Raw genomic sequence first — 26119 nt, forward strand, 5'->3', positions numbered from 1 at the left:
ATGTGATTGATAGTAGAATCATAGTTATAGGATGCTCTGGTATAGTTGGTATGCTCATCTGTGGCTTTAGCTTTTCCCTTGTCATGTTTTGGGAATGGTTCTTTAAACATCTCGTGTTCTTGATTGGATGAGTGTCCTTCAATTTCAATGTCACCTCTATCAATGAGATCTTGTATGATGTTCTTCAGTCGGTGACAATTTCTGGTTTTATAACCCTTGCTCTTATGAAATTCACAATATTCATCATCATTCCACCAATTTGGTTTGACCTTTGGTTCATATGGAGGCAAATCTAGAATTGTGATTATCTTGTTTGCCACTAGCTTTTTGAAAACTGACTCCAGTGGTTCTCCCAATGGGGTGTACTTCCTTCGTGACTTTGAAGTTGTTTGAGTATTCACTTGATTGTTTGTAGAGCTTGATCCCGAAAAAATGATTTTGGGTCGCACTGTATTGGCATCAACAACACCATCATTGACTGTGTTCTTGTTTTTATTCCAAAATCTTGGCTTATCTTTTCCTTTAAAGTCATATTTGTTTTCCTTGAATATCTTAATGACTCCTTGTTCAATTAGGACCTTCTCTGTTGCTAAGCCCTTTTCAATGATATCCTTAAAAGTGGACAAACAAGATTTTATTAAGACATAACCAATGTCCTTGTTAACATTCTGGGTGAACATCTCTACCATTTGTTTTTGTGGAATTTCACAAGAGCATCTGCTGGCTAGATTTCTCCATCTTTGCAAAAATGATGAAAAAGATTCTCCATCTTTTTGCTTGGTGTTGTACAAAGTGGTGACTGATATGTCTGTCTCTATGTTGTATGAGAAATGTTGGATAAATGCCTCTGCTAAGTCACCCCATGAATTAATACCAGGTGGAAGTTGGGAGAACCATTCCATAGCTTGATCACCTAGGCTTTGTGGGAATAATCTCATCAAATATGTCTCTTCTGAAGCTACTTCAATGCAAGCTGTGAAAAACTGTCTTATGTGTGCCTTAGGATCCCCTTTTCCTCTATACTTATCAAACTTAGGTGTCACAAAGTGTGTAGGAAAAGGAGGCATTAGAATGCTTTTGTCAAATGGATAGGGATATATGTCTCTTATTGTGTAAGTTGGCTTCGATGTATTTATGTCCTCCATTTTCTTTTGTATGTCCCTGATTTGTTGTTCCAAATTACTCTTAGGTGGAGATCGACTTCTTGGACCATACCCCATGCCTGAACCACCGTGTGGAGGAGGAGCATGTTGCATATATGGATGATATTGATCATACACATGTTCATATGGAGGAGGTCTATAATGATGTTGTGTATATGGACCACTTGGTATAGAGTCATGGTGAGGAATGGAATATCTGCTTTGTCCATGTATACCATACTCTATAGGCATGTCATGAGTTTGTTCTAATGTGTTGCCCCCAAATTTGACGTGGGGTTTCCTTGTGTCCAAATTTGGATCATGCCTTTGAATATCCAATTGCTTTGGTGGTTGATCCTTAGCATTGGTATGTGATTGAGTATATTTTTCTGCATAAGACCTCCATAATGGTCTGCAAAGGTGAGTATCATATGCTTGACCATGTGTGTATGAGACCTCTGGTTTTTGAAACAAAGATGATGGTGATTCAAGCACAAGATGTGGTCCTCTATTGCCTCCACTATTAGGCCTCCTTTGATCCATGTTGAGGTGAGTTTGTTGCAAAGGTCAATTTTCCATTATTTGAGACATGTCAAAATCATGAGGGCTCTTGGTTCCACTTTGTGCCATCACTTGTAGAAAATATTGTCTATCTCTCCTCATTATTTCCTCAACCAATCGATTGAAATGAAGATTCATAATGGTGTCTTCCACTTCTACTGAATGTATTGAAAAGTTGTCCATATTGTCATTGTGTGTATCATTGTTGTTTGTAGTGTCCATGTGCTCAACATTTGGAATGTTTCTATAGGCATCCATGTTAGGTAATGTAGTATGATCAGAATTGAAAAAGATATCATTGTCATACTCATAAGCACTCATGTTTGTGGACTCTTGAGCCTCTTTAGCTTCTCTCCTAGATTTTTGGGAACGAGTTTCAACCATGAACTAGGTATTGACCAAGATGTGTGAGACTAGATGTGAATGGAAAGAGTATGGAAGACTAAGAGTTGGATGGAATGTAAATGAATCTGAGGTTTACTTGCAATGTCCAAAATGTAAGACCAAGTATGTATGTAGTAGAGTAGGTGTGACTTCCAAAGAGAGGATAGTTTCTCTTGATGAGGTAAGTTGACCTTGACTCTAAGTAAGACCAAATGAGACCCAAAGGCGATAGAACTTGATGTGGGACCACTTAGCAAAATGTTGTTGTATGTAATATGTTGACAAAGTATGATGAGGACAAACAAGTGACCTTTTGACTCAAGTTTGGACAAATGTGAATGTAATGTAAGGTGTAAAGCAATGATGGACTTTGTGAGACCCAAAGATAGGTTGAATGCTAGATGAAAACCTGAAGAGATAGCTTAGGAAGCTCAAGAATTCTGAAACTGATTGCTCTTGTTTGTTGGACTGTAAATTTTTCCAATTTGTGAAGTTGTTTGTTGTGACCTAATCTGAAATTTTGACTGTATTTCGTGACAAGAGGACACAATTTTGATGAGGACTCAATGTTTGCAAGTGTTTAGACTCAAAATGACTCCAAGAAAAGTGTGTTGTTTGATGTAAAATTGTTTTGCATACACTTGAAGACACAAAAGATACAATGTTTTAATGTTTGGTCTTGAATGTTTGATAGTTCAAAATAAGACAAACACAATTCTTATGGTTGGCCAGGACAATAGTTGTTGATCCCACATGGAGTTTCCCCCGAGGCTACGCTATTCAGAGAAGATACTTAGATGCTTGACCCCACTGGCTCCACCCTTGGCACTCACTTCTTGGGGCAGCCAAGCATCAGTCCTCATGAAAACTCCTCATGGCAAACTTTGTATCTCTACTAAGAACCCTATGTGTGTGGGCTGCTACCAGAGGTCCGACCTCCTGCCCCAACAACTAGAAGGATTTTGGCTTCTAAAACAAAAAGATGCTAGTAAGGGCATCCACTCGTGTGGCCATACATGTGGCACTTTTAGCTCTGTAAATACAGAAGGCTCCCAGCCGGTAGGGGTTACGCCCTACAAATGATCAAATAAATTTGATCAAACGGGTTTATAGGGAGACATAGTGTCAGTATGAACTAATCAGCACACGTTATCCATAGTTTTCACCATGGATACAGTTATTTATAGTGGTTTGGAAGAAGATGGATTTTCTTTTGCTACCACTTGGGTTGTTCTCTCCTCACTAGTAGTCCTAATGACCACACGGGGAGATAGACCCTCTAAAGATTAAACAAAAAGAGCCTATTGCTCAAGACACAAAAGACAATGGTTCAATTTTAGTGCACCAAATGAAGTGTTTGATAATCTATGAAAACAAGGCACACAATAAAGATCAAAAGAAAATCCTTGTCAAGGGCCTGCAATAAAGATTTGTTAGTAGTTTGGATTGTTTCAAATGATCACCCCTTCCTGCAAGCACACAAGTTAGGTAAATTTTAGATCCAAAAGACTTTGTGAAATAGGGGCATTCAACAATGAATTTTGTTGACCAATTCAAAGATTTGATTCATCATAAAAAAAGACCACTTGTAAAATTTCAAGAGATTTCCAAAAATGTAAGAAAATCCAAAAAATTTGCTAATTTGCTCCAAAATTTAATTTTTTATGAAAAATCATAAAAAATTCATATAAAATGCAAAATCGATCCAAAAAATTTGAAATTTTTACTGGAGAGTTCTGATGGTCTTCCAAACTTGCATAAAAAAATTTCTACAACAAATCAAAGTAGTTTGTGAGATATGAGTAAAATAATGTAAAACCGTAATTTTCAAAGATCCAATTTTTGAGGAATTATTTTGCATCCAATTTAAAATCACAAAGAACATATCCTATGTATAATTCTGAGAGATTTCCAAAAGTGTAAGAAAATCCGAAAAATTTGCTAATTTGCTCTCAAAATTAATTTTTTATGAAAACTCATAAAAAATTCATATAAAATGAAAATTTGATCTAAAAAATCTGAAATTTTTATTGAATCCTTCTAATGCTATTCCTGATCTGCAAAAAAAATTTGATTCCAAAGTTTGAAGCTGTTTGTGAGATCTGATCAAAATAAGGAAAAACCCTAATTTTTAAAGATCCAATTTTTAGGAAATATTTTGCATCAAAATTAAAATAAAAAAGAACAGATCCTCTGTATAATTATGAGAGATTTCTAAAAATGTAAGAAAATCTGAAAAATTTGCTCATTTGCTCTCAAAATTAATTTTTTATAAAAATTCATAGAAAATTAAAATATGCCCCAATAGATCTGAATTTTTCTTTGAGAGCTCCTGATACTATCTTCGACTTGCAAAAAAAATTTGGTGAAAAATTTCCAATTATTTTGTGAGATATGATCAAATCTCTCCAAGATCTTGATTTTGTGTCCAAAACCCTAGCTGCACAAGATTATTCTCCAAATTGTTTTACAAAACAGCAATATAGGGTTAGAAAAATCTGCAAAAAACACAGATCTAACAAAAATCCATGTCCCATGGGGCGTGCCAAAATGTATATGGTGAAAATGGATAACAACAATATTGAAAGACTAAATGAATTCAACTACAAAACCCTAGCCTAACAACAACAAAGATCCACCATAACATATGAAGATTACCTAAGACAATGCAAATCAAATGAAATCATAAAGATTATACCATCACATGTCCAATAGGGTTTGAATCCCCATTCTTCCTATCTCCATTGATCTTGCTTGATATATTTGCTCTCAGATTTTATGTGCACAAGAGCTCAACAAAGAATGGAAATGTGGTTGCAAGTAGGATCGCATATGTTCGAAAGCGCAATGTAGTCAAGTAGTCAATTGATCAAGTAGTTAGGGTTTGATAATGAAGGAAACATCTCCTTATATAGAAGACACCATAAGAAATGGAGGGATAAGATTGAGAGGTGTAAAAGGAGGTTGGCTATGATTAGAGGGTAGGTAAAAGAAATAATAAAACAATGAGAGGGTAGGTAGTGTATGAATTATGAGATGAATGACATGTGTCATAAGTAGAAAAGGTTAATGAATTAATTAAATAAATAAAGATTTATTTAATTAATAGAGGAAATGGGATCAATTAAATAAATAAGATATTTACTTAATTTAGGAAAAGGGTAATTTAAATAAATAAATGTATTTATTTAAATGAGAAATAAGGCTAGAAGAGGATAAATGAATTAATTAAATAAATAAAGATTTATTTAATTAATAGAAGAATTAGGCTAAAATAATTAAATAAATAAAATATTTATTTAATTAGACATGACAATTTTAGGTGTCTACAATTGTTACAATTGCAATAAATATGGTCACACATTTAACCAATGTAGGACAAAGTCTATTAACAATTGTAAGAAGGCAAATTTCAAAGGGTTTTATAAAAATTGTAATAGATATGGACATAGTACCGAGCAGTGTTGATTTAAGTAGAAAAACTATATGTGGTCTGCACACCGAGCAAATACTAGAGGTTACCAAACTCACACAGATCCTTATCGATAATATTCTGCAATAACATGGGATTACAATACAAGGATATGGTGTGAATGTTGTGGAAGATATGGACATATAAGTGCCAACTGCTGTATAAGGTTTAGAATGAACAACCGAAGATCATGGAAAAATCCTGGTATGGCATGTTTTCATTGTCACAAAGTTGGACACTTGGCTAGAGATTGCAGAGATCAACCTAGAGGAGACACTGAAGATATAAAAGACAAATTACAGATGATTTGGAAAAAGAAGGAAATCATGTCAAATGAAGAAAGCACCTTACCTACCGAGTTAGGTGCACCTATTCCTAATTAATCGGTAAAGGTATGAAGGGACTTCATTATCTCAAAGGTCAAATCTTAATAGTTCCTATTTTATTATGTACTTAATTCAAAATCTGCATAACTAAGTTGTATTAGTAAGTTTGAAATTCTATCAGTCTTTTGGAGCACTATACAGGAAGACTGTCAAGTCGGTAAATACAGGAAGCTTGTCAAGTCGGTAAATGAAGAAAGTATGGTTACTCAGTTAAAGCGCAAAAATGAAAGAAAGTTTAGTGGAATCGAGTGCATTTAATATTTTTGACCTAACCTGCACAGAGCCTGATAAGGTATATTGTGTACTTAAAGCATTTATGCGGTCATTTTTCACTAACCAAGTTTTCAAGAAAGCAGAGCAAAGCGAATCAAAGGCGATCAAACCTCCTCCAAAGCAAAATTCAAGGTATTTACATCAATCTCAATGCATTGTTAAGTTGGTTTATCGATCATATCAAGTTGTTATTATCTGCTAAGTGTGAAGCGTCTGCCGTTTGAAAATCTTCAAACCCTAAGGATCTTGTGTTAATTCTTATCTGAAATCTGCAATGGCACCTAAGATCTAGAATTCCGTTGTTGTTGAGAACATCAAAAAGCCCTCACTGAAATACTCTTTAACTCCCAAAATTGCATCTGAACCGGATGACAAAACTGCATTTTCACTCATTCCAGATAGAGTTTTATTAGTCGAGGATGTGAGATTCTTTACCAAATGTTGAGCTGAAGAACTAGGTCACGTTGAAATCAAAGACACATATGTTGAATTGCGCACCGATGGTAAAATGGATAGCAAGCATGAGCACATTAAGATTAAGGGATTGACTGAAGCCCTAACCTATCCCCATGTCTTCAAACCCCAATGGGTCAAGTTTGTTCTGAGCAGAGTTCATGATGACTTCATGTGACTAGAAGAGCAACCGTTTAAGATCACCAAGGAAATCATTCATTTGATCACTGGTTACCCTATTTATGATCATGCCCAAGCTCAGAAAATGATATCACAGAAGGAATTGATTAGTTTAACTGGAGTAGAATCTGATTGTAGGGGACTGAAATTGAACAATGTCACTGATGCAGAGCTAAAGTTTTCCATTAGAGTAATAGGTTACTATTTCTTCCAATCAGCAAGGGAAAACAATGTACCCTGTGCAGCAGTAGACTTAGCATATAAAATTGTGAAGAAAGGCATGAAAATTGATTTATGTGAGGTATTGCTGAAAAACCTGTTTGAGAATCTGAACACCATAAGGAAGCCAAAGAAGAACAATTCGGCCAATACACTAAAGTTTGGATCACTGTTAATATGCATGTTTTTTTATTTTGAAAAATTCTTTCCATCAGTCGGTAAATTTGTTTGGGAACTACACCGACCAATCACCCATCAAATCAATGACTTCATCAAGAAGCTAGGTGATAACTTTAATGATATTATGGATGATTACTTTAGAAAGTTTCAGGAAAGGATGCATAACAGGTATCGGATTCCACCCAAGCTAGTGGAGAAATACAAGGATGACATATGTTTTGAAGTGGACACTGATTACTGTTATGTGAATGCTGTGGAACCAAGAACTCAATCTTTGCCACCTATGGGTTACGAGATTGATTTTGACATCACACAACAACAGATAGATGCATTTCTTACATTACCAAGACATGCTACCGAGCTGAGGTATGGAACATATGAAGAAGTGAAGGAAAAAGTAAAAATGAGCATTGTAGTACCCAAAGCTACAAGGAAGGCAACAAAGATGATAAAGGCATTAACGGATAAATTTGGAGAAGATTCTTCCTCCACACCTGTCAAGGGCACTATAGCCATTACCGAAGAGGAATCTGAAGCCCAAGAGGTAGCTATAACACTGAGCATCGAATTGCCTAAGGGAAAAGTGTTGAAAAGAAAGAAACAGGATACATCAAAGGTATCACTGACTCCTCCAGCAAAGTGACCTAACACAAGAGCATCTGTAGCACCACTGAGTAAGAAAACAAAGAGTGTTGTCGCATCAAAGATAACAAAAACTTACAAGAAATCTACTTGGAGACTCATTTTGGCAAAAGAGTCTAGTGACACCGAATCTGAAGATGCAAGTAAATTTCAGATTGTCAAGAGCAAGAAGGTAAATGTACATAGTGTTGAAAATTTCTGTGCTAATCTGAAGAAATATGGTGGATTTGGATAATTTAGATATGTAAAATATGAATCCAGATCTGATGATGAAAAGAGACAAATGGAAGAAGCGGTCATCTGCACACTATTGAAATTCTGATTGGTCCAATTGGAAGTATGTAAATCTCTTCCAAATGAATTATATTTGCATATTGACAATAGGTGGAAGTATGCAATGGACTTAGAGAAACAAATGAGAGAAAGAAGTTTGGTACATCTTTTCCCAGACATGTCGGTAGATGAGATCACCGAACATCTGAAAAACTGCCACATAAAATTCCTAGTCAAGCAAAGAGACTTGAAATTGATGAATGGCCTTTACTTGGATGTAGAGAATGAGACCAAAGAAAAATGGAAGGAAATATTTTGAATCAAGAAAGCTGGTGAGCAAGATCCCGATATCACCTAGCAGGACCCTACTGACACCATACAAGTAGATGAAGATATCATGGATACAGAGGCATCAGAACAGGAAATGATAGAAGGGAATGCTTATGCCCAACTTGTATCCAGTGAATCAGTTTTGGAACAAGTTCAGCCCTATCCTCTGGTCAATCAGCCTATTTCAACCGAGGCCCCTAAGGATACGGAGCAAGGCACAGAAGGTCACAAGTCAACATCAGAAGCTACTTCTCAAGAACAGACCTCTCAAGCTCCTTCCAACACTGAAAATGTTGCAACCGAGACACCAAGCTCAGAGACACCAAAGGACACTACAGAGGCTAAAGAAACCGACCAAAGTGTTGCCTCTATTAAGCAACCTATCGAGGGTCAACAAGCCTCACAAGCCATTATTTTAGTCCAATCAATGAAAGGTAAAGAAAAGAAGATGAAAAGCATAGTTTCAAATTAGATTTGTCAAAACCAATCGTGTTGCCCAATGTTGATATATCCAAATTAAAGGGGCAAGCACTCATTGAATTCGGTGAACTATGCAAAGCCAAAGCTGAACATGAGAAGCAAACGACTATTCAAAAGAAAAAGAAAGTACTTCAGAAGGTGAAAGCACTCTTAATCGATATGCTACCTGAAGTTATAGTAACCAAAGATGCAACCATCCACATTCAACTGGATGAACTCCTAACCAAGATAGAGGCATCTGGAGTAGATGCATCCAAATATTTGAGCAAGTTAAAAGACAAGGAGCTCACTGCAAAAATGATTGAAGAGGTACAGAAAGCTATTGCTATTGGCAAAGTTAAACTTGTCAAATTTATTGCTGAGTTGACCCCTCAACTCAAGCACATTCTTTATTTATTTTAGAAACTCTGTACATTCTCTTTATTTATTAAAGATATCAAGAATAAAACAAGAGCAATTGAGAAAGAGATCACCGATCTCTTAAATAAGTTGACCATTGAGCCTAATTCCATTCAGAATTTTTATACCAAGCTACAACAGCTCATGGCTCAACAATTGGAACTCGGGAATGAAGAACACAAGATAAGAATGGACATAATGACACTTCAAACACTATTCATTCCTCATCTTTCCTCCATCCAAGAACAGATCAACAAAGCTACCTCCCTATCCACTCAACAAGAAGGAAGCACCTTAGATGGACTCATTTCATTGTTAACTGACATTCAAGCATAGAATTCACTCATGGACAGTGTTAAGGATGCCCTCTCTGCCGCTCTCACCAATGCAAGGACAAAGTATAAATCCATTTTTGACCAGTTGCCACCACCGAATGGTAACTAAGTTTTGATGTTTGTCAAAAAGGGGGAGTGAGTATCATATCAAAGTATACAGGGGGAGTATATACCAAGCAAAACAGAGTATTCAAATCATGCAAACTCAGAGTTTTGTACAATATATTGATAAGGGGAGTATATTTGAATATACTATTTCATTAACTAATGTATAGACTATCTGTTTAGTCAAATTTTGTAAGTATATAGATTTTTGAGTTATGACTTTGAAAGTAGTTTTGTCAAACATCTCAGCAAATGTCAAAAGGGGAGATTGTTACTACTTATCAAGTTGCCATTAGTTTTATAACCAAAGTCATTCTATATACTCTAGTTGGTTACTACTACCGAAACATTCAGTCGGTATGCACAGAACAATCGGTTATAGACGAAAGTAGTCACAGAGCCCAGTATGCACTGAGCTGTCTACTGAGTAACATTCCATGTCTACTAAGCAACAATAATGATACACCGAGTTGATATACACTGAGTGAAACGTGTTACTAGATTCATTGAATCTAGACACACATGGGAAAACGTGTTACAAGATCAAGGAACATAGAACTGTTATCACATTGGAAATTGCACTTAAAGATTGTGTATGATTTTGAGGTCATCTAACCAATGAAATATTTAATATAGTTATTCATTCGATAAATCATGTTTGTAAGATCGAAGCAATGAATCAGATCACCAACATAAGAGATCTATTTATTCAACATGGACTAAGGATAAAAGTGTGATAGACAGAGATATACAGAGGTGTATGAAGCAAGACATGTGTGATACATAAGAAAGCACTAAGTGTTATTACTGTTACATAGACACAGAGGTCACCGAGAAGGATTTCAGAGAACAGTCAAAGAACAAAGTAAACAGAAGGGTTTACCGAGTTACTTTATGGGTTACCGAGGTATGCTATAAGCAAGGTAATCTTATTTTGAGCACATAGAATCTGCTATAACATTCCAGATGTAAAGTTGTAGATATTTGTAAAGATTTTATTGAAATATTTTGAAGTTGTAAGAGAAACCTTTAACAGGGTAAAAGACTCTAACTAAGTCTATAAATTGTAAAGCCTCTAACCAAGTGCAACATTTAGTTTAAGTGTTGTAAAATCCTTTCGCAAGTTAGATCTAATAGATCTTGATACTCCTAACAGGGTAAGCTATCAGAAATAGCTGAACATGTAGCTCTAACTGAGCAACCTTTATTATTGCAGTAGTGAAGTTGTGGGTGCCATCCCCACCGTAGTTTTTCTCTCTAACCAAGAGTTTCTGCTTAACCAAAATATATGTGTTATGGAGTGAATCATGTATGATTGTTATTTATTTGTTTTGGCTTTATGTTATGTTACAACAGTTTGTGGTTTATGCATAACAGTAAAAATACTATTGATAAAAGGATTTGAAGTACCGATTCACCCCTCCCCTCTCAGTACATTAGCTTTCCATATTGGGCCTAACACAATTAAATAAAAATAGTAATTCTCTCATCTAATTATTGCATTATTCAATAATATCAATATTCTTTCATTGCATTGATAAACATATAAACATTCCCTAGGTGGTTAATATCATAGCATCATCATGGTAGCAATCCACTGAATCTAACATGCATATCATTAATTGCATCAATAAACATTTAATCTCTTTGATGGAATAAAGTAACATAAACATAATTTACTACTTTTAATTCTTTCAATTGGGTTAACATCACTTGTTACACTCTAATCATTAATCATATCAACATCTCACACATGGCAATTTTAAATCACTAAATCAATCCATCATAATCATTAAATGCAGAATAGATCATCATGCATCTCAATGCAATTTCATAATCACAAATCACCATAAGGCAATCCAACACATCAAGGGTGTAGAACAATCACATACTATATACCAAATCAAGCATAAGATAAGCACTCAATGTAATACACTGCAACAAATGAAGCATCCAAAATAAGATCAAAGCATGACAAAATGATTTACATCCAAAATGAAAATAGCACAACCAAAGGCACATAGTCAAATCCACTTCAACAAGAAAGAATGCAGAAGAGAAAACCAAAAGGGTATTACACTCGCTTTACAATAAGAAAAGGATATTTGACATCCCAGTCTACAATGTGGATGAGAATTTGATACAACCCGAGGATACGAGGCAAAGAGCACGAGATGTCTTCTACTGGACAAATGAATGGATTAGTCATCCATATGATATGCTTCATATTCTACAAGTTGAAATTAAACCCCAATAGGAGAAGGCAAGTACATCCAAAGGTAAAAGGGGTCCTTATACATCAAATAAGTTGCCTTCTCCAGCTAACCCAATGGTTCATGTAAGGGATTTCACAAAAGAAAACTCCATTAAAAATGCATAATCAAATGAAAATCAAGAAGGTAACTCAAGGAAATCCTTCAAAAAGTGTTGAACCAACTAAGAAGAGAAAGGAAGTTCTTTCTTCTACAAACCCTACCATCATTGCTGCTACCTCATCTTCAGACCATCAAAGGACTAGATCTTCTAGAGCCAAAGAAAAGACTAAGGAATATTTTTAAGATGATTTAATTATTTACAAAAGGTTGAGAAGAGGACCTCCTCCAATAAGCACGATTAAGGATTGGTATGAGGAGGAAGTAGAATAATAAGGCCCACAATTACAAAGGAAGAAAAGAATAAGGGTAAAAGGCTGAAATATACAAGAAAAGTTCCCTCTATTCAGGCTCAATAGGAAACCCCTCTTCCACAACAAACTTCAACTGATCAAGGAGAGGGTCTACTACCATCCTTCTCAATCAATGTTCCTAAAAAGAAAATAGTAGAACAACAACCCCAAAATATTGAAACTGGTAGAGGAGGGAAAGTTGATAGAGGCGATGTTCTAGAAGCATATCCTAAGGAAGAGCATAAAAAGAGCCACTATTGGAGGACAATGTTGAATTTTGTAACACAAGAACTTGCAAGTTCAAATGAAAAAAAAAAACTTCCACAAACGATAGTTGAACAAATGAATATTATATTACTCAAAAGCAAATAATACAAAATGAATTACAATTGTACAATGAGTTGCTTATAAAGAAAGCACAAAGATACCCTTAGCTAAATTTAGGAGAACTAAAGAGAAAGCATGAGGTGCTAAATAAATCTCAAATCTAGCTAAACTAGATGCACAAAATCTAAACTATAAGTAAGTACTCCTATGCGAATTCAAGCAAAAAGGCAAAAAAACATAACTAGTTGTACAAAAGAAAATAATAGTTGTAAGAATTTGTTGAAAATAGCCAAGATCAAGAGCACATTGAATAGCACAAGAGAGAGAAAAAATATTTGGTAAGAATAAACTATATTCTAATCAAGATTCTAGATCATGAAGAGTTACATACAATGTAGATGAGCCTGCTTATAAAGGCAAGGATAAGAGACAAGAGAGTACACAAAGATTAAATGTGGCTCAATGAGATGCAAGGGTAGGTAAGAGTAGGTAGGAGAAATAGTAAAATATTCCATATGAGGTGGATCACCCACTGAAGGTGGAATTATCATCCCACAATAATTGGATATGATAAAGTACACCATAGAAGGTGAAATTTCTCCTACATACACACTCCCAATGTATGCACATCCCTAAGTGTCTCATATGAAAAATACGATGTTATACATTTACCTAAGTCAACTTAAATAAGTTGTAAGTATATCCTATATGAATAAACGATTACACCAACAATAGATAAATATACTTTAACACCCCCCCTTAAGTGAAACTTAGGCTAAGTATAAAATAAATCTAAATGCATGAATGCATAAATGGGTCTTGACAACTAAAGGATTGATTAGGTACCCATATACAAACCAATGAAGTCTTTTTAAGTGAAGAAAAGGAGAAAAAACATGTGGGAAAAAACTCCTCTCCAAAAGCAAGAGATACAATATATGAAAAGAAACATGAATTGCTAAAAAGGGAAGGAAGGCCTCAAATAGAGCCCCCCAAAGACAAATTTATTTACCCCAAGTACTGACCATAACTGAAGATAATGTGGGGATCCCAAAGGTTTAGTGAAGATGTCTATAACCTACTTCTATGTGTTATAAGTACGGTTGTCATTGCACCCAATGATCGACTTGTTAATGCTCGATACAACAACTAGACTTATAGAATCCATAATATGCAGTTAAGTCATGTCACAAACCTGAGTACTACATTACACAACACAAGGAGACCAAGGGCACACACCTTGCAACAATCCCCCCTAGCCCAAGCGAAGGGGTTTGAATCTGTGACCTAGGCTCTGATACCACTTGTTAGAAGTATGATTATCGTTGCATCAAAAGATCGACCTGTTAATGCTTGATAAACCACTAGACTTATAGAATCCACAGGAGGTGGTTAAGAAATGATGCAAACCTAAGCATTGCACTGCACAACACAAGGAGACCAAGGGTGCACACCTTGTAACACTATGTAGGTATGAATCCAAGTTGAGGAGACCATCCTGAATTAAATACCGAATGAAGTGTGTGTGGATCTTATGTTAGTCTGCTAATACTCCACTAGGTTACAAGAAATGTGAATGGCACTCTGATTGTCACACCAAAGTATAGTAAGACCATTAGGAGTTAAACCAAATCATGTAAGTGGTTTTTGAAGCCACAAACCTCCTGGATAGAAATAAATGTTGCTCGATACTCATTCTCATTAAATGATAATGCAATAGAAGATTGTTTCTTGCAAGACCATGCAATGTGGCTGAAACCAAAATAAAAAACAAGGCCAAAAGTAGACTTCCAATCTTTAACATCACTAGCACAATATGAGTTAGTAAATCCAACAATCCTATATTCTCTTGATGTATAATGAATGACAAAGTGCAATGTGCCTTGGATATACCTCAAGATACTTTTGGTAGCCTTCCAATGATTCTCATGTGGATTGTGAGAGAACCAAGAGACTAGACCAACCATAAAAGAAATATCAAGACAAGTGTGTGTTAGGTACAAAACACTACCAACCAACTGCCTATGCAATGTAGCATCAATTGAAGGAGTAGAAAAACTAGAAGACAACACAACACTTGACTGAAATAGTGTGGGGGCAGGATTGCAATCAAGCATGCCAAATCTCCAAAGCATATCAAGAGCATATTTTTGCTAACAAATGGAAATCCCATTTGAAAACTGAGTAAACTAAAGACCAAGGAAGTAATGCAAAAGACCAAGACCTGTTATGTTGAACTACTCCATCAACACTTGCTGAACACTCTAAATCATGGAAGAAGAACTTCCTGTAAGAACCAAATCATCCACACACAAGACTAATCAAAATATCTCTTTCTTGTCATTGAGTGTAAATTGTGGGATCCAAATGGAAATGTGTAAAACTAATAGATAGTAGGAATGTGTCCATCTTCTCATACCAAGTCTGAGGGGTTTGATTGAGACCATACAATAAACATTGAAGCCTACAAGTAAGTGAAGAGTCCTATACAAAACCCTATAGATGCTCCATGTAGATCTCCTCATGTAGATCACCATGCAAGAAGGAACTCTTCACATCCATTTGATATACTGACCATCCTTGTGAAGTTGTGAGAGAAAGTACAAGGTGAATAGAATCCATCTTGACAACAATAGCAAAAGTCTAAGAGTAATCAATACCCTCAACCTGTGAAAATTCCTTAGCAACAAGATGAGCCTTACACTTATCAATGAAACCACCTACAACATACTTGGTATAATACACCCACTTGCACCACACCAACTTCCACCCCTTAGGAAGAGGAAAAAGATCCCAACTTTGGTTCTTCATCAATGAAGAATACTCCTATAGCATAGCCATATTCCATACTGGAATACCTACCACATCTGAAAACTTATGAGGATAAAAAAATATCCTGACTCATAAGAGAGATTAAGTGTGACAAGAATATGAATGATCACCTACCCAATCTCTAGCTATATCAATAGTACTACAAGTCCACTCAGGAAGTGATGGACCAGATGGTAGGGCTTGAACTAGAACAACTTCCTCATCCTTAGAAGGCAAATAATCCTCAAGAAATGAAGAAGGAGGAGTAGGAAGTGATGGAGAAGCTGGATATGTAGAGTCCATCAGAGGATAGAGCCCATCAAATTGGACATCTTGACAAAATAATATTTCTTTGAAAATAGGATCAAACAACTCGTATTCCTTAGAGTCCTCATAGTAGCCGACAAAGATCAATGATTGACTCTTCCTCTCCATGACTTTCTTATGTGCATCTAGAATAAATGTGTAAACCACATTCCCAAAAACTCTAAATGAAGACACATCAAGCTTGACATGGGACCGAGCCTCTTTAGGAGTCAATTATCACAATGCCTTATGAAGCATACGATTCTAAATACAATTAGCATAATTCACTACCTCAGCCTAAAAATTTGCATCAATATCTTGAGACCAAATCATGCAATTAGCCATCTCTCAAAGTGTTTTGTTCTTCCTCTCGACAACACCATTCTGTTGAGGGGTATAAGGAGCTGTGTAAGCTAAAGAAGGATGCCATTCTTGGTGTAAAAGTCTTGGAATGTCTGATTGAGATACTCTCTCCCATCATTTGTGTATATTCATCTGATAGAAAGACCAAATTACTTCTCCACAAATGCCTTGTACCCCCTGAAGAAATCAAAGACATCACTCTTGTATGTAAGAAAGTACACCCATGTATGTCTGGAGAAGTCATCAATGCATGTGAGCACATACTTTGCCCCCAAAAAAGATGGAGTTGGAAAGGACATGAGGTCACTAAGAACTAACTACAAGGGTGACTTAGCATGGTGGCCTCTACCTAAAGGAAAATAATCCCTGTGATTCTTACCAAGTGTAAGGTGTTGGAATTAGAGGTTCAACACTTTGATGGATGATAGAGCCACTAATTTTACCTTGAACTAACCTTACATTAAGGGAAGGGAATTTTATTGCTCCAATCTTAAAAGGACTAAATTCAAATCAAGTTAATCCTTCCCTTGTTAGAGTTGAAATTAAGTTGAGTCTTGGGTTGGGACTAGCATTGGTCTTAGGGGAAAGGTTAAGGATTCTTGTTAACAGTGAATAGCGTAGGCATTTTTGGAGGAGCCCGACCTACTTGCTGGAGCATGAATTGGCTTTGTATTTGTAGACGTATAAAAATGACCATATTCCTAAAATGAATATTTTATGTTCATTCCTCTATTTAGTTAAATCTAATTTAATTAAATTACCTACATTAAATTATTCAATTTACTTAGTTAAATTCACTTATGTCATTTAATTAAATAAATCATTTATTCAATTAAACCCCTTCTCTCTACTTTTAATTAAATTTAAATTTAATTAATAGTTTACCCCAAATTGAATAAATCTAATTTATTCAATTTCCCAAATTGCAACCAAATTGAAATAAAACATTTTATTTTAATTAAATCCTTTTATTCCTCATCCACTTGCAAAATCCTACATCTCCCACTTGCATCCTAACCCTCTTCCTAACCCCCTTCTAGACTCTTCTAATCACTTCTAAATTATCCTAACCCATCTCCTAAATATTGTCACATCCCTAAGCAAGGGGAAGTCACTTCTCAAACCCTCAAAGTATTTGAAAACCATTAAAGGCTTCAACAACTTAACTTTGAAAGTCTTCCAAACCATTAATGGTTAACTCAACCCTCCAACATGATTAGAGACTTTTTGACTAACTTAACCCTCATCTAACCCAAGGGTCTCATCAAGCATTCATTGCTTTGACCATGGTTATCCCTTTAACCCTTGCACAAGAGTTTATCCTTTGGGTAAAATCTTTATCCATTGGATAATCCTAACCTAACCTTAACCCTTACCACTTAGGGTAACCATGAGGTCTTCTCAGGCATTTAATATTTCCACCCTCCCCTCTCAACCAGTCTTATGTTGACAATTGTCACCATTTCATTGGTACAAATTGCAAACATGGATTGATAAACTTTCAATCTTGACCTTTGATTAACTCTTTCAATCCTAGCTATCCATTGCCCTATTTTCACTATAAATAGAGCTCTCCCTCCTCCATTTTGAGGATCCATGCAAGCTTTTAGTATCTCATTTATGCTCATATTTCATCAATACATCTAGCCTCTTTTTATTAAGAATTAATCTAGAATAACATTTTAGAGTATTTTTTTCTTTATCAATAGCTTAGAACATCAACTAGTATATCATGTTAGGATAGTATTTCTACTAATCTCGTCATCTTATAATCTAGTTTACTTCGTTTATAAAAGTATGCATAGCTAGGATGCATTTCATGGAAAATTTAATCTAAAGCATCCCTTGTTCTTGCATTTGTCATCCCTAAGCCACTTTGCTCAGTGATCCGAGAGCAAAGGCATTGGCTTGAGGGACCTTGTGAGATAGAGAATCATGGAACCAACCTTGGGAAGTTGAGTCATTCTTCATGACTCCATAACTTGCACCAAGAAGTCGTGTGGGTGTGTGAGCAAGCCTCTTTGAGACCTCTTTTTCACATTTTGAGTTTCATAGACCCGCTTTTCCCGCACACATTTCTGGCACCCACCATGGGGCTCGAACCCATGACCCCATTAATCAAATCGATTTTCAAAAAAAGCACTTTTGCAGGTACGTGGGAAACAAGAATCAACGCGTGGAGAATTTATTTAATGCATCTCGCTAACATTATAACGCATCCCGTACACTGTTTAGCATGTGGGGTTTATACTCTAGCGTGTCAAGTCCTTAGCTTAGCGCATCATCTTAACTAACCTTTTCCTGTAGGTCTCTGCGTGGAAAGCAAACAGAGCAGCGTATCCGGAAAACAGAGCAACACATTCGGAAAACAGAGCCACGCATCGAGTCTGTCTGATAGCGCATCCAACTCATCCTGTAGCACGTACAGTCTGTCCTATAGCGCATAACAGACATAAAACAAAAATGAAATTGTAACCGAACTTAAATTTAGACTTGTAGAAGTCCACCAAAACCTGGATTTTTCTAACTATTTGATTGAAATTTTTGCAGGACTCTGACAATTTCTTGCAGGTAGAGCTGGATTTTATTTGTAAAATTAAAATAGTTTTAAAATTTTACTAACTTAGTTAAGTTAGTTTAAATTTAGTCATTTTAATTTTTTTGTTGGATAAAATTGAACTCACCTTACTTTGGGCTGTAAAACGAACCACAACAACAATCTTTTCTTGCTTTTCTAGGAGAAAAATTCTCAAATTGGGTTCTAAAAAGAACAAAACAAATTTTCCTTTTTGCAAAATCAAAGGGGTTTAAAAAGAATTTCACCATCCTTTGGTGTATAAAAGGATCCATTTTAGGTTTTAGCAAATTAAAGAATCACACAAAGTCCCAAGGTCATTTGCAACCAAAGAGGGAAGATCTTCCCCTTTGGATCAATTTATTTTGTTGACCAACAATCGATTTATTTTGTTGACGAAACGTTAGATTTACTTTGTTGACCTTTCTTTTCAAATAGATCAGAAAATCATTGCCATGAAAGGTTGAAATAAACATCATGTTTTTGTGGAGCAACATCTCCATATAGATCTTAGAAAATCATTGACTTGAAAGGTAAAAAAAACCTTGTTTGTCTTGTCTTGAAAGTAGAAGGTATATGCTCTCCCCTTAATTGGGTGATAAAAAAGTCAGAGTACTCTTATGCTTTCAGTCATACAACATTTAAATCCTTTAGCAGGCCTGCCTTCCCGAGGGGTTGAAAAACTCTTAAAGCCATTTTTGGCTAGTGTGAAGGGAACGACCTAAGTGGGAAATGACTTTGATGCCAAGTGTTCCAACCCACTATAATCAAATATGGAAAGCAACGAAAGTCCTTTTCAACAGTTTCGCGCTGCGATTAGCATTCCCCCAGTATCCTTGAGATACGTAAAGCCTTTGTTCTAAAGGTTGGGAAGCCTCCTGAGGGAGTTTATCACTGACGGCCGAACAAGAAGCTTGATTATGAACCTTAGCATAGAAACTTTGAGCCGAGTCAGTAACCAGACATTTGTAATATCATAGTGCAAGGGTGGGGAAGAATCCGCCCCCAAGATCACTTATCATATATCTCCCAAGATAACTACTCAATTGTGAAGCAATTCACTTTGAGTTAATTTCTGGCAAAAGGCAAAAAAATGGGCGCCCCCTAGGGGGTGACATGGCTATTTGAGCTGATGGAGTATCGAGACTAGTGGGCTATGATATTACTTATGACCTTTGAATAAAGAGTCTATTTGAAGTGTGTGTTGTATTTAAACCTATTGAAACATTGGGGATTTGAACACATCCTCGCAAAACATACACTTATTGTTTAGATTAGGCAAAACTGTTGTCTCTTTGGTGCTGTGCTTTCATTGGTTACTTCAGAAAATCATCTATCACTAAAAAACTCAAGGCAAAAACTCTAAAATTGCAGAAAACAATCAAGTCAGGGCAGTTTAGCGCATAAGAACAACATCTTAGCACGTTGGAACCATACTTTAGTGCATCAGATCCTATCTTTAGCGCGTAAAGTCTTAACTGTGGTGCTTCATTGAAAATCTAAAATCAACAGTAGCAGTTAGTGCGTTCTGAAAATAGTATAGTGTGTGGAAGCATCAACTTAGCGCGTTGAAGTCAACCTTTAGCGGATGAAGTTTAAATGTTAGCGTGTAGAATGGCCCATGTTAGCGCATGACCTTGTGAGTAGAAACTGAAACAGAGTTAAACAGAATAAATCAGTTAGCATGTAGAAGGGGGCAGCATAGCGCGTAGGGTCTTTTCATCAGTGCGTTGCAAACTTTCTATAGCACATCCTGTCTCTGTTTTAGCGCGTGATAGAAACCAAAAAAATAGGGGGCAAAACAAAGGTCAAATTAGAAAATTTTGAAAACGTTTTTGAAAACCTCCTTTCATCAGCCTAAGCTTCGTCAAATCAGAATACCAAAAAAAAATAGAGTATCAAAAGTTATTTCCAAAGTAAGTTTCTCATCACCCGAAAGTTGTCCAAAGTCTAAAACTGGTCGCACGATAAGCATAACTATCCTCTCAAAATTAGGAAACCTCATCACAGATATCAAATAGGTCCTTCAATCAAGCGGATTTTCATCCCAAAACACACTTGTTCTAAAAAACTCCAAGTTGTCAAACTGAGTTTCCATATCGGGAAAGCTCGTATTCCATACCGTTTGACAACTTTGTCGTGAGGGGGCATCTAAACCTTCACTTGATAAAGTAAAGCTTAAGTTTCCAAAACAAGATAAACTGAATCCAAAACAACTCAAAGGAAACCATTGATCGCTTGTGCATGACTAATCCTCATATTCTGAGAAGAAAGAATATTTATTGTAACATTAAGTTGAAGAAACGACAATATAGTCCATCAAAACTTGCCAAAAGAAATAAATTTTTATACATCAATTGTCAACTATTCAAGTCTCATCGAACTTTCCTTCATCATGTGTGATTATATATTCAGAACAAATCAAACGAATTTGACAAAGAACCTTTGAAAACTAGAGCATTCTGTCAAAAATCTGCATTCAGTCAACAAATAAATCGTGGAGGAAAGATCAATCCAGCATTCTTTCCTGACAAGTGCATCAGTTACAACATCCCCCGATTTGAACCACACACCCCTGAACAAAACATTGAAGAAGAGTTCATTCCTTTTGTCACAAAAAGCTTCTACTAGATGCCTGTTGTTACTTGCTCTCAACAAAACAAACAAAGTGAAATGCAATCAGAATCCAACATGAATCGAAGATTATCAAATCCTTTCGAGCATCCAAATCTAGAGGATGCTGAAATTTCTGAGGAACTTCTTCAAGAATGTCAAGAAAGTGTTTCATTTCAAAAACTAGTGGAAAGACTCATGGAAAATGACAAAGAAAAATACCTACTCATGCTCACAAGCAAAGGGGTTAAACTTCCTGAAGACTTTGACACAGACATGTTTAGAACAAAATCTCAACATTATGAATATCAAAAATGACAATGAGAAGGAGGAACATGTGACCCTGAGCAAGATATCCCTGAACAAAACATACCTAAACAAAATACACTAGGAAAAAACATCCCTGAGCAACACATCCCTGAGCAAAACATGTCGTTCCATACACCATTTCAACCTAGAACTAATGCCCCTTTGATTGCCCTTACTCAACAAATGCAAATGTTACAAAGACAAATGCAAGACATACAACAAGGGACAACAGTAAGGTATTCATTAAATGAAATTTGTCCTTATCCGTTTGATAGAAGATTTAACATGATACCTTTTCCTCCAAACTCAAACGTTCCCAAATTTGACAAATATGATGGAAAAAGCGATCCCCGTGATCATGTTCAAGAATTCTGCACAATGAGTCTTGAATTCGCTCATGATGACACCTATTTTATGAGGTTATTCCCAAGAAGCTTGGGAGGACAAACAATGGAATGGTTATCCAAAATCACACCACCTGTCAGATCATTTGATGAACTGGTCAACAAATTCATAACTCAATATTCCTATAACATTCAACATGCTATCACCATGTTAGATGTCTGTAACACCAAACAAAAAAATAATGAAACATTCATGGTTTTCCTTCAACGATGGTGGCGTATGGTTTCAAGATATCCTCGAGATATCCCCAAAAAGGAGAAAATGGAAATTTTCATCGACAACTTGAATGGTGAGATGAGTTACAGACTCAAGCTCCAATGCATACCATCTTTCGCTAAATTGATTGAGAATGGAATTCAAGTGGAAGAAGCATGTGTCAAGAAAGGAACGTTAAAATTCTTCAAAGAAGGAACAAGTTCATCCATTACAATAACCAAAACAACAACTTGGACAAATCCAGATTCTGGACCAGAAACAAAAACAATGGAAATGAAGGAGGCAATGAATCAAATGATCCAAAATCTAAGCAACCCATGCTCGCGTTATCAGGTAATCCTCAAGCTATAAGGAATCCAAAAGGTGCTAACCACGACACTAATACTTACACACCAAATACCAATCAAGGTCAACCCAACACCAACAACCCCAACCATGCTCAAAATAATAACACTAATTGGGGACCTAATCCAAACTCAAGGGGCAATACAAACAACTTTCAAAAACTCATTTACACACCACTGGGACAATCACTGGAGTCAGCATTCAAAGAACTCCTGGCAAACAAAATTATCTCTTTACCAACAATCAGCAACTATGAACCACAAATCAAACCACCTTGGTGGAATGACTCGCACTTTTGTGATTTTCATCGCAATAAAGGTCATCAAACAAATGATTGATGAGACTGAAAAACATTGTTTAGGACATGATTGATAGAGGTGATTTAACGATGGATGGTCTCAAGACAAATAGTGACCATGGAGCCTTTAGGAATCCTCTTCCAAACTACAACAAGGATGGAGCTTCAACCTCGAACGATACACGTGGAGCTCATATCAATCACATCTACAATAACACCATCAATCATATATCAGCTGAGGACAATCAAGTCAATGTCATCACAATCTGAGATCAACGTGATCATGAATCTATCAATGTAACAACCAGACATCAAAAATATGTCTTAAAAGGACATATGTCGACAACAAACACCGTACCCAAAATTCAATATGATCTAGTCAGCCAACTACGCAAAACTCCTGCTCAAATATCTATACTAGAGTTGCTGAAACTTTCGCCAAAACACAAAGACATATTGGAACGGGTGCTATTAGAAACAAATGTACCTCAAGATCTGGATGCTGACAAATTCCAAGCCATGGTCACTCATATGATAGGGCCTCATAATCTCACTTTTTTTGAGCACGATAATATCTCGTTGAGTCATCTGCATAATACTCCTCTCCATATTGAAGTCATAGTATATAAACACCAAGTAAAATGAGTATTAATAGATGGAGGAGCTGGACTTAATATATGTACCTTAAAACTTATCCGCGCATTAGGCTTCTTGGAGGAGTCTATTCAAAAAAATTACTATAAAGGCATATGATGATGAAGAAAGATCCTCTAAAGGAATAGTGGTGTTGCCAATTCAAGTCGGACCGATACAAAGAGATACTATGTGCCAGGTCTTAGACATAGACCTCACATACAATATCTTATTAGGTTGACCCTGGATACATGAAATGCAAGAAGTGCCTTCTACATATCACCAGTGTGTCAAATTCCCCTATAATGGGCAAGAGGTTTTTATATCTGCTGATCACAATCCATTTCAACATTGTAATGCAATGGGGGCAGCTCAAGATAGTTTGGTTCCACATAATAGAGAGAAACAAAATTCCTCCTCACTAGATCTTCAACAAGAGAAGTCTAAATCATTACCTAGAGATTTCAGGTAGAAAATGAAAATCAAAGAACAAGGCATGGGGGAATACTCTTTGGAACCCGTGTGTTTGACTAACTTACCCACATCACCTAGATCTCATGGATTACCTATAGCATCAAAACATCAAGCAACTTAGCCCATCACCAAGTTCGATGGCACATTCATTCAACTTGGCACTTTAGCACATGAATCCGAGGAAAAGGATATCCTTAGTTGGCTATACAAAGATGAGGAAGAAGACAGAGCAGCTATTGTAGAATTAGCTATACCCACACACCTATATGGAAAAGGCTACTTAATCATGCAACAAATGGGATACAATGGCAAAGGACCTATTGGTAAGCATCAGGAAGGTGTTACAGAACCATTGGATCCTCCTTCACAATTTAGTAAAGACAAAAAGGGATTAGGCTTTGAACTCACTCTACTACCAAAGAAGGTACCACGCAAATATCAAAAACCTCAGTGGAAAGCAAAGAAGAAGAACAAAGAAGAATCCTGACAAGAAGCACTATTTGAGTCAACAGAGACAATCCGTAAGGAATGTGAACATCAAGAAAGGAAGCAACATCAAGGGGAGTCCATCATTCACAAGAAGACAACATCTATAGAAGTCAATCATATTCAAGAGAAAATATCCAACAAAGCAGTATCATCTCCTGATAACATCATTCCTCCCCAAGGAGGGACAATATATGAACAAATACAAAAGGTCGAAGCAAGATCTGACACAAAATTAGAGAAAACTATCAAACTTATCTCAATCATCAAAGACCTATTTTCACCATATAATATACCAGTTCACAACACTAATAGAATCTGGGATGATACCTTTGAGACTGATTCCAATGAATATGAATGGGGTAGCTGCTCAAATGCTACCAAAGATACCGCTGAAAATACTAGTTCTATATCTCTTTCTCAAGAAGAACATAGCACAGAAATTAGACTACTCGAATTTGGACCATAGAATATCTATGATGCTAAGGAAAATGAGTAACAACATTATGAACAAGTCTATACAGAAGATGATACCATCAAAGACCTCGACGGAATCCTAGACTTCTTTAACACCCAAACCAATTGCAATGAAACCTCTATTCTAACACTTACAACAGCAGAACTTGATCCACCAAATGATTCCTTACCACTTGTCTTTCTGGACCTCATAGACTGGGACGAACCCGAAATTCATGATATACCAATTTTCCCAAATGATGAATCCATTATCCTTTACTTATGTACCATCAACTCAGAAACAGACTCTACCAGTGAATGGAATAGCAATGTTTGCAATCAGGAGGGTGCCAAGTCTCTCAGTCACAAAAATAAACCAAATAAAGGATTTGATGCTGAAAAATAGTCAATGGCAGCTCTAGATCACAAAAAAGTAAAGATAAAGGACACATCTGAGGGTGAAAACCTTTTTAAGGCACCTAAAGATGGGAGACTTGACACTCTTCCTAAACATTATCATGAGCGATCACCCATATTGATTAAGCCCACTCAATCAATCAACATTGGTACTACAGAGGCAGCCAAAAACATACACCTGGCAGATTCTCTAACAGAAGAAGAAAAACCAGAGTTTATCAAATTCTTCAAAGAAAAGTAGATCAACTTTGCTTGGGCATACACAGATATGCTCGGGATTGATCCACAATTAATCATGCATCACTTGTCTATGGCTCAAGGAGCTAAGCTAGTTAAGCAAAAACTGCAAAAGATGAATCCACATGTGGCACTCATGGTCAAAGCTGAACTAAAGAAAGTATTGGACGTCGGATTTATTCAACCTATTGACTATGCAAAATGGATTTCAAACATTGTGCTAATTTCAAAACTAGATGGTAGTATCAGAATATGCACAAATTTTAGAGATGTCAACAACTCCTGTCCAAAGGATGACTTTCCTTTACCAAGTATTGACATAATTGTAGACCTCACAGTAGACCATGCAATGTTATCACTAATGGACAG

Source organism: Cryptomeria japonica, chromosome 6 (assembly GCF_030272615.1).
Source record: "Cryptomeria japonica chromosome 6, Sugi_1.0, whole genome shotgun sequence".
NCBI lineage: Eukaryota > Viridiplantae > Streptophyta > Pinopsida > Cupressales > Cupressaceae > Cryptomeria > Cryptomeria japonica.